At 38.9% G+C, this 10,000-nt stretch overlaps 1 long non-coding RNA gene across 1 annotated transcript in view; it reads right to left on the bottom strand.

Moving 5' to 3' along the window:
- Window positions 1-10,000, bottom strand: part of LOC106877267 (uncharacterized) — an 83,943-nt gene that overhangs the window by 44,724 nt on the left and 29,219 nt on the right. The window contains exon 2 of the long non-coding RNA XR_001410364.3: window positions 6,592-6,781. This is a non-coding gene — a long non-coding RNA (uncharacterized LOC106877267). The remainder of the gene's footprint in view (window positions 1-6,591; window positions 6,782-10,000) is intronic.

The raw sequence follows: 10,000 nt of genomic DNA, 5'->3' as shown, positions 1-10,000 counted from the left end.
ACAGCAGCTTGCATTTGCACCTATAAGCGAGATAGTGGTGGTGGTGGTGGTGGTGGTGGTGGTGGTGGTGGTGGTGGTGGTGGTGGTGAACGCAGCCATAATTGCTAATGCTCTCAATGTGGATATTAGGAGAATCCATCACAGATGCTGCCGTCCAGTTGGTGTGAGGTGGAGGTATGAAGAGGAGGATGAGGAGTTGGCCACGTGAGCGCTGAACCGTATCTAACACAATGTCCGAGCAAATAATGCCGCCGCCAATCAAGCCTGGCCCTTCATAATGTGTGTGACACACATGCGCACTCATTCAGTTCCGACCGGAATTTACACACCGGAAGTACATAATGACACCATTAGCAGCACTACATGTCGTTCACACCTGGTTTGTGAATCGCGCATTTGGCTCTTCACATTCTCCATTTCATCGTTTCTCTTCTTCTCTCTCACCCTTTACCTCTCCCCCTCTCTCTCTCTCTCTCCCTCTTTATCTCTCTCTCTCTCTCTCTCTCTCTCTCTTCTCAATCTCTATCTCTTTCTTTCTCTCTCTTCCGCGTGCACACTCTCACTCATTTCTTCTTTCTTTATCCATATTTCTCTATCTCTTTCAATCTATCTATTAATTTATTTAACCATTTATCCATCTAACTATCTGTCTATCTGTATATCTATTTATCGAAATATCTAGCGGTTCATACAGCCTTCCATTTATCTATTTATCTATCTATATATCTATCTATACATCTATATATCTATTATCTATTTGTCTATTTATCTGTCTATCTAGTTGACATTTATAGAAAAACAAAAGATGAAGACAGGTGTATGAACAACAAGCAAGTGTTTTAGTTTGACGTTCAGGGAGATGAAAAAGTATTTTACGTTTCGAACCTACGCTCTTAAACAGAAAGGAATAAGAGAAAATAAACAGAGAGAGAATGAAACAAACTTGTAGATTTCAGCGGTCCAGCATGGGTTACTCCAGGTTGATCCTACCTGAACTTCCTGCTCTTTGGACTTGCATTTCTGAACCACTTCACGAACTTCCAACACCTCTCCTCATCTGCATACCAGCACTCCACCCAGATTGCCACTGGATCTACTGACTCTACTTTTACGGATTTCACTGGATTTTTATCGCTGATATTTATCTATCAATTTATCTATCTCTCCATCTAGCTAGCTAGCTACCCATCTAATTATCTATCTATCAATCTATTTATCTGTCTGTCTGTCTATCTAAATACACACACACACACACACACACACACACACACACAACGCAGAGGGCAGTGATTAGGAGGGGAGGGATAGGGAATGAAGGATAAAGAGGAAAAAAGAAAGCTAAGTGGTGTAATGTTTTTATTATTCAATTAAAGGTGTCATTCGAAACGGCCGTAATGGCTTGACACCTGTACCTCTACTGTTACTCATTTATATTTATATATATTATTCTCTAACAAGAATAGTATTGATAGTGTGTCTGAAGTCTGAGAGGCTAAGCCATCGTTGGGTGATGGCTTACCAGGCCGAAACTTCGAACTCACTATCAATACTATTTTTGTTAAAGAATAATAAATTTGTACGCTACAAAAGTGTGACGTAATCGTTCAGGTTAATGTAAAATTCTTTTCATTATGACTGAGCATAAAAGCAGCCCTACTAAAGGCGGTGCTCCAGCATGGCCGCAGAAGGCAGGACGAGTACATCAGGTCATTCAGAATATTTCATTAGCGTAAAGTGAATTAATTAATTAATGAACTCTTACAGCTGTATTGGATTCTTACAGTCATTTGACTGCGGGCATGCTGGAGCACCGCCTTTAGTCGAGCAAAGCGAACCCAGGACTTATTCTTGGTAAGCCTAGTACTTATTCTATCGGCCTCTTTTGCTGAACCGCTAAGTTTCGGGGACGTAAACACACCAGCATCGGTTGTCAAGCGATGCTGTGGGGACAAACACAGAAACACAAACATATACTCAGACATACATATACATATATATATATATATATATATATATATATATATATATATATATATATATATATATATATATGTGTGTGTGTGTGTGTGTGTATATATATATATATATTCGACGGTGTTCTTTCAGTTTCCGTGTGACAGATAGATAGATAGATAGATAGATAGATAGATAGATAGATAGATATCTTTCTGTGTCCATGAGACAGAGAGAGAATGAGAGTGTGCGCGTGTGTAGTGCGTGTATGTGTATTCCATAGCGACTATAAAGGCACTCATCCGTGTCGATGTCCACCAATATGTCTTGCACCTTCTCGTGTCAACGAGTCATTGACTTGTATAACGGATATATATATGTATATTTGCGTGTGTGTATATATACATATATATATATATATATATACATATATATATGTTTATATGTGTGTGTGCATATATACATGTGTATACATGTGTGTGTGAGTGTGTGTGTGTGTGTGTGTGTGTGTGTGTGTAAAGCAATTACTGATTTGTACTTAAGAAGGTTGCTGGGTGCCAGGGTGTCTTGGTAGGGGAGAGGTGTTCCTTTGCATCATCGAAGAAAGAATGAAAGGTAGGTTTTGAGAGAAACACACACACACATACACATATGCTACCATGTACATATACACACTTGCACATACATATCGTATTATATATGCTGTATATGCACAGTTATATATGAATATGTATATCTATCAATCTATATATATATATATATATATATATATATATATATATATATATATATATCTGTCTGTCTATCTATCTATCTATCTATCTATCTATTTATCTATTTATCTATCTATCAATCTGTCTATATCTCTGTCTATCTATCTATTGATCTATCTATCTATCTATCTATCTATTTATCTATCTATCTATCTATCTATCTATCATACTATCTATCTATCGATCAATCTATCTATCAATCAATCTATCTATGTATCTTTATCAATCTATCTACCTATCAATTTATCTGTCTATCAATACATACATGCATATTGACATATATAAATATCTACAGGCATACATTTATGCATACATACATACATACATACATACATACATACATACATACATGCATACATACATGCATACATACTTACAAACAAACATACATGCATATATACATACATACATACATACATACGTAGGTACGTACATATCTAAGTACAGAGATGCGTACATACGCACTCATTACAAACTTTTATGCCTTCAAACACACAAACATAACATTTGAAGACGATCAAATCGTAAAATTTCCGGGTGGTGTTGGCGGTCATTGTGTTACAACTGAATGGTGGCGGCGGTGCTGGTAGTAGAGACTACCTTTGCGTGATGACGTTTCTCGTCGGCGTTGGTAATGAAGATAATAAGGGAGTTAACAGTAAGCTCGGTGGAGTTACTGGTATGTTTGCCACGAATAAACAGACGTACATCTTTAACTTCCGGACACCGGAAACTCTCAGATGTGTTCCGTTCGGCACGACAAGATGGATTCTCGCCGTCTTAATGGCTGTTTTGGGCTCAGAGCTATAGTTACGGAGAAGTTAGACGGGTAGATCTGCTGGTTTAAAATACATTAGCTGACAATGCGGGTGGTTAAGCTAACATCCTAATAGAATAGACATTCACAGTGTCAGACCATTTTGGGTTTTTGAAACAATTACGTCACCCTTGAGATAATGTGTTATTCGTTCAATTGCTCCAGTGATTGGACTGCAGCCATATTGGGTACATAGGCCTCGTGGGATTAGAAACAGTATTATTTTTCTGATAATGATATGGGGATGATGAAGCTAATGAGAAAAGTTGTTCTTATTATGAATAGAGTCGAAGGCATGTAGATAAGCGGTTGGGGTGTTCGACTCATTATCCAAAAATCGGGGTTTCAAATTCTGGACCCAGGCGGCATCCTAGATTTAAAATGTGTGTGTGTGTGTGTGTGTGTGTGTGTGTGTGTGTGTGTGTGTGTGTGTGTGTAAGTGGCTTAGTGGTTAGGGTGTTGGGCTCATGAGCATAAGGTCGTGGGTTCGATTCCTGTACCATGAGTCGCGTCGTGTCCTTGATCAAAGATTTCATTCCACATTGATCATTCTGCTCAGCTATAAATATAAAATTGGCCATTTGTTGGTACAGTCCACACTCTCCCTACTCTCTTTTACTCTTTCTCTCGTACGCACTTATCTCTCTCTCTCTCTCTCTCTCATACTCTTTCTCTCGTACGTACTTTCTTTCTCGCACTCTCTTTCTCTCTTTTTTTTTCTCGTACGCATTCGACTCTAATACTCATTGTTTTTAAATCTGGTACTCATTCTCTCGGTTTCTTTTGCAGAACCGCTAATGTTAAGAAGACGTAAACAAACCAACACCGGTTGTCAAGCGGTTGTTGGGAACAAACACACACATGTATACATACGCACACACGCGTATGTACACACAGGTGTATGTACACACGCGTATGCATGTGTACATACGCACACACACACACATGAAGGATTCTTTCAGTTAACGTCCACCAAATCCATTCACAAAGCTTTGTTCGGCCTGGGGCTATAGTAGATGATGCTTTCCCCAGATACCGCGTAGTAAGACTGAACCCAGAATCATGTGGTTAGGAAGCAAACCTCTCACCACACAGCTACTCCCGCGCCTATATTTTGGCACAGGGGGACGACAAAGGAATATGCGGAAAAGGAAGAGAAAAGGAACACACACACACAATGGATGCAGATATGCTTAGTCCCTCATCAGTTGTCAACCAAATATCATCACAATTTCTACATATAACGGTGTGAGCGTAGTTCACACATTAGCTAACTATTCTACACCAGTGATTCCCAGCCGTATGACCCCTGGGGTCGATATAAAATTTTGGAGGGTCCACGCAAGCAAATAGTAAAGTGGGGATCTACAGTAATATTTTAAATGCCCATGAAAAGGTTTGCCCTGGACGTACTTATGTATTACAAGAATTTTAGAGATTTCTCTCTCTAAAATTTTACGTAATTCAACATGTTTCGGGGCATTGAAACGTGTTCTCTTTGACAATGTCAATTGCAAGCCCTCACGTGTGAACGAGTGGCAAAAATAGGAATTTTGAAAAAAGCATCAATAAAAATAGATTTTAAACACCAATTGGTTTTGGGACTCAAAGGGGTCAATGGGCAAAGAATGGTTAAGAACCACTGATCTACATTCATAGATGAAGGCTCTTTAACAGCGTTCATTCGTATTGTCTTTCTTGTTTATAAAAAGAAGGTTGTATCAAACGGTAGATTCTGAATGAATCCTTACAATAGTGCAGCTGTGAGAACTTTCGAGATATTTCTCGATCAAATGCACCCTTCAATGGTCATTCTTTTAGCTTATATGTTATGTGATTATCCTCCATAAATAACTGAATTGAGGCATATAGAATTGAAGTGACACAACCAATTACCCGAAGTGGTTCCTGGATTTCGTCTCATGAGTAATTTATATACTCCGGTTTTGCTTATCCGACTACATATATAAGTGTATGTGTGAGAGAGAGACAGACAGACAGAGAGAACATGAGGGTGGATATATATATATATATATATATATATATATACATACAGGCATACTTATAAATACGCACATATATACATACACACATATATACATATATATAAGATTATATAGATATATATAGATATGTATATATACATATATATATATAAATATATGTATAAATATGTATGTCTGTATTGTGTATGTCTGTATGTATTGATTATGTATATCTGTATATGTGTCTGTGTGTATGTATGTATGTATGTATCTATCTATCTATATATATATATATATATGTACACGCATTGATATGCAAACATTCGTCTGCATGAGGATGTATGTAGATTCGAGAAAATGTATTTTTGCATGTGTATATATATATACATATATATATATATATGCGTGTGTGTATATGTGTATGTATGTATATATATAAATATATATATAAATATATATATATATATATATATATATATATATATATATATATATATATATATATATATATATATACATATATACACATGTATATACGTGTGTGTCTGCATATATATATATTTGTATATATATATATATATATATGTTTGTGTGTAAGTATATATGTATGTATGTAGACATACATACCCATAAACGTTTTAAGTATAAACTACTTACACATACATGTGAGGTGTGTATGCATGTATAATAGATTTGCATATGCATACATTCATACATAATGATGTCTGTGTGTGTGTGTATGTGTATGTGTAAATTCGTGTCTGTATATGTGTGTGCATGCATCTGTGCATGCGTGTATGTGTATGCTTGCACGCGTGCATAGGTGTATGCGTGTATGCGTCCATTTACATATCTTTTCTGAATAAATGAACGGGAAGGCTATCGTAAGAAGACGTTTTGAATAAGAAAAACATCGTAATAATAGCAATTGAATAGTTTCTACAAAAACAGATCATACAATATTGTCATCAATCACATCACAAGTCCCTCGTTAACAGTAGCAAGAGTTTAGTTGATTACATGAATAATTAATTAGTTAATTATAGTTAATTCATATACAAACCTTATGTATTTGCTGCTGTTGTGGTCGCTGTGATTTCGTTGATTCCGTGAATATGTTATTTGTAATCTGTAATCATTTTCCAGACGGCTATTTGTAGTTACACAATCTTGAATGAACAATTAAGATGTCTTCTGTCGCTACCACAAGTCTGACAAGTCAACGATGGAGTCACATGACTGATCTCTCGACCCTGCCAGTAATAGAAATGTGAAATGTCCTTTAAACCAGGGGTCTGCCAACCACCGGGCTGCGGACCAATGCCGCGCCGTGCATCATTTGGTACTGGACCGCACAGAAAGAATAAAGTTTTGCATTTTATTTCTATTTTACAAACTGCCACAGTCCACCGGGTGTTTTTGTATAACACGTGCATTATACATGTAACATATATGTATTATATTTGCAAAATATATATTTATTATATTTGTAATATCAAGGCAGCGAGCTGGCAGAAACGTTACCCCGCCAGGCGAAATGCTTAGCGGTATTTCGTCTGCCGTAACGTTCTGAGTTCAAATTCCGCCAAGGTCGACCTTGCCATTCATCCTTTCGGGGTCGATAAATTAAGTACCAGTTACGCACTGGGGTCGATATAATCGATCTAATCCGTTTGTCTGTCCTTGTTTGTCCCCTCTGTGTGTAGCCCCTTGTGGGCAGTAAAGAAATAGGTATTTCGTCTGTCTTTACGTTCTGAGTTCAAATTCCGTCGAGGTCGACTTTGCCTTTCATCCTTTCGGGCTCGATAAATTAAGTACCAGTTGTGTACTGGGGTCGATCTAGTCGACTGCCCCTCCTCCTCCGAAATTTCGGGCCTTGTACCTAGAGTAGAAAAGAATATCATATAAATGCATTATATATTTAGTATGTATGTAAGGCGTGGCGGTGTGGAAAGAAGCTTGCTTCCCAACCACATGGTCCAAGGTTCAGTCCCACTGCGTGGCTCATTGGGCGTGTGTCTTCTACTATAGCTTCGGGTCGACCAAAGCCTTATGAGTGGATTTGGTAGACGGAAACCGAAAGAAACCCGTTGTATATATGTATATATGTATGTGCTTGTGCGTGTGCGTACGTATATCTATGTGTCTGTTTTTATCCCCCACCGCCGCTTGACAACCGGTGTTGGTGTTTTTACGTCTCCGTAACCTAGCGGTCCGGCAATGGAGATTGATAGAATAAGTACCAGGCTTTAAAAAAGAATAAGTACTGAAGTTGATTCATTCGACTACAAATTGTTCAAAGTGGTGCTCCAGCATGGCCACAGTCTAATGACGATCAAAATACAATGGCAGAATTAGAAAGTGCTTTTAGAAAAAAGAAGCGAATACCAAGACCAAGTAAAACGGAAAGAAGAAGCGTGATAGCAACAAAACACAAAAAAACAAAACTCAGTTTTATTAAGAAAATATTTAATAGCACAAACAGCAAATCACTGAAATAAACCGCTGCAGTTACAACAACATCAACAACAATTCTTATAGTACCACTATCACCAGCGCCATCTGCCAGCAACCATTACAACTAATATGACTACGAATTTCCGTCAAAAGCGTCCAAGTGTTTTATTTAATTTAGTTCTTAATAGCCAAGACATTTCTTTAAAAGATTTTTCGAAATACGTAAATATTTTAAAAGCTGCGAAGAATTAACTCCGAGAAAGTTAAATGAAAGTTGAAAATACATAAAAAATAGAAAAAATAAATATATGTTAAGAAAAAGAAAATTTAAGGAATCGCTGAGGATTAAACTTCCCGCTGCTAGAATTTCCGACATTTATCTTCGTGTTTCAAAAAAAAATCTTAAGAATATGGACTTTTGTTGGCTGTTGATTGGCCCCGGGGTGACTTGTCCTTTTTTTATGGCCGAACCTACCGCTGGTACTGTATTTATTGGCGTTAGGTGGTGTTGGTGGTGGTGGTGGTGGTGGTGGTGGTGTTGATGGTGGTGGTGTTGATGGTGGTGGTTCTTATTGGCATTAGGTGGTGCATCTGGTGATTCTGATGGTGGTGGTGGGTAGGGGTGCTGATGGTGGAGGGGGTGCTGGTGGTAGCGACGGTGGTTGTGGTGGTGATAGTGGCAGCGGCGGCGGCGGTGGTGGTGGTGGTGGTGGTTGTGGTGGCGGCGGTGGCGGCGGTGGCGGCGATGGTGGTTGTGGTGGTGGCCTTTCATCCTTTCGGGGTCGATAAACTAAGTACCAATTACTCACTGAGCCTGTCTCTGGCTTTTATCCAAGTTAATTATTTCTGGTGTGTAATTAGAGTTGTGGAGTGTTTTTTATGCTGCATTAAGGTGTATGCCTCTTGGTGATGACCTTCGACGCTGGACACACTATCATCATCAATATGGAAAAACGGCAGATATCATCATCATCATCATCATCATCATCATCATCATCATCATCATCATCATTATTATTATTATTATTATTATTATTATTATTATTGCATCACATCAGGTTAGAAGCAGTGGGTTGGCAAATCCTTTAGAGCATTGGAAAAGAATGTTTTCTGGTAGTTTTTCTGGCTATTTATGTTCAAATCTGATCGAGGTCAAACTTTGCCTTTCATCCTTACAGGGTCGATAAAATAAAGTACCAGCGGAGTACAAAGGGGCCATATAATCGACTTAACCCCTCCCACCCAAATTTTAGGCCTTAGCTATAGTAGAAAGGATTATTGTTATTGTTGTTTCTCTAAGCAGAAGGAAAGAAACTGGAAGAGGGCACTTTGCTATCCCTTGTGGGGTGGCAGAGTGATCCGGGCTTTTGCCTTTCATCCTCTCGGGGTGGACAGAATATGTACCAGTTAAGTACTGGGGTTGATGTAATCGGCCCCGGTACTTGACCCCTGACATCAAAATTGCTGGCCGTGTGCCAAAACTAGAAAGTTTTTAAAGCCTGTGATATGTAAAAGAGAGAGGGGTAGAGAGAGAGGTAAAGACAGACAGACAGAGGCAGAGATAGAGAGACAGACGGAGAGAGACGCAGAAACAGAGAGGGTGAGGGAGAAACACAGACAGACAAAGACAAAGACAGACAGAGACAAAGACAGAGAGAGAGAGGTGGAGAGAGAAAGAGATTGAACATATGCAACCACGGAGAGGCTCGTTTACTGACTCGCTTTTCCTCTTATCCAGGGTGAGACAGGTTTGGTACCGAGTACTGGTACCGGGTACCGGATGAGAGTACTAGATCCAGGGTACTGTTGTTGGAACTCCGTCGCTTACGACGTCGAGGGTTCCAGTTGATCCGATCAACGGAACAGCCTGCTCGTGAAATTAACGTGCAAGTGGCTGAGCACTCCACAGACACGTGTACCCTTAACGTAGTTCTCGGGGACATTCAGCGTGACACAGTGTAACAAAGCTGACCCTTTGAATTACAGGCACAACAGAAACAGGAAGTAAGAGTGAG

The sequence above is a fragment of the Octopus bimaculoides genome, chromosome 25, assembly GCF_046866305.1.
Source record: "Octopus bimaculoides isolate indiv1 chromosome 25, ASM4686630v1, whole genome shotgun sequence".
In the NCBI taxonomy this organism is placed as follows: domain Eukaryota; kingdom Metazoa; phylum Mollusca; class Cephalopoda; order Octopoda; family Octopodidae; genus Octopus; species Octopus bimaculoides.
Note: the sequence above shows the minus strand (reverse complement) of the source record. Positions and strands in the feature narration are given on the sequence as shown.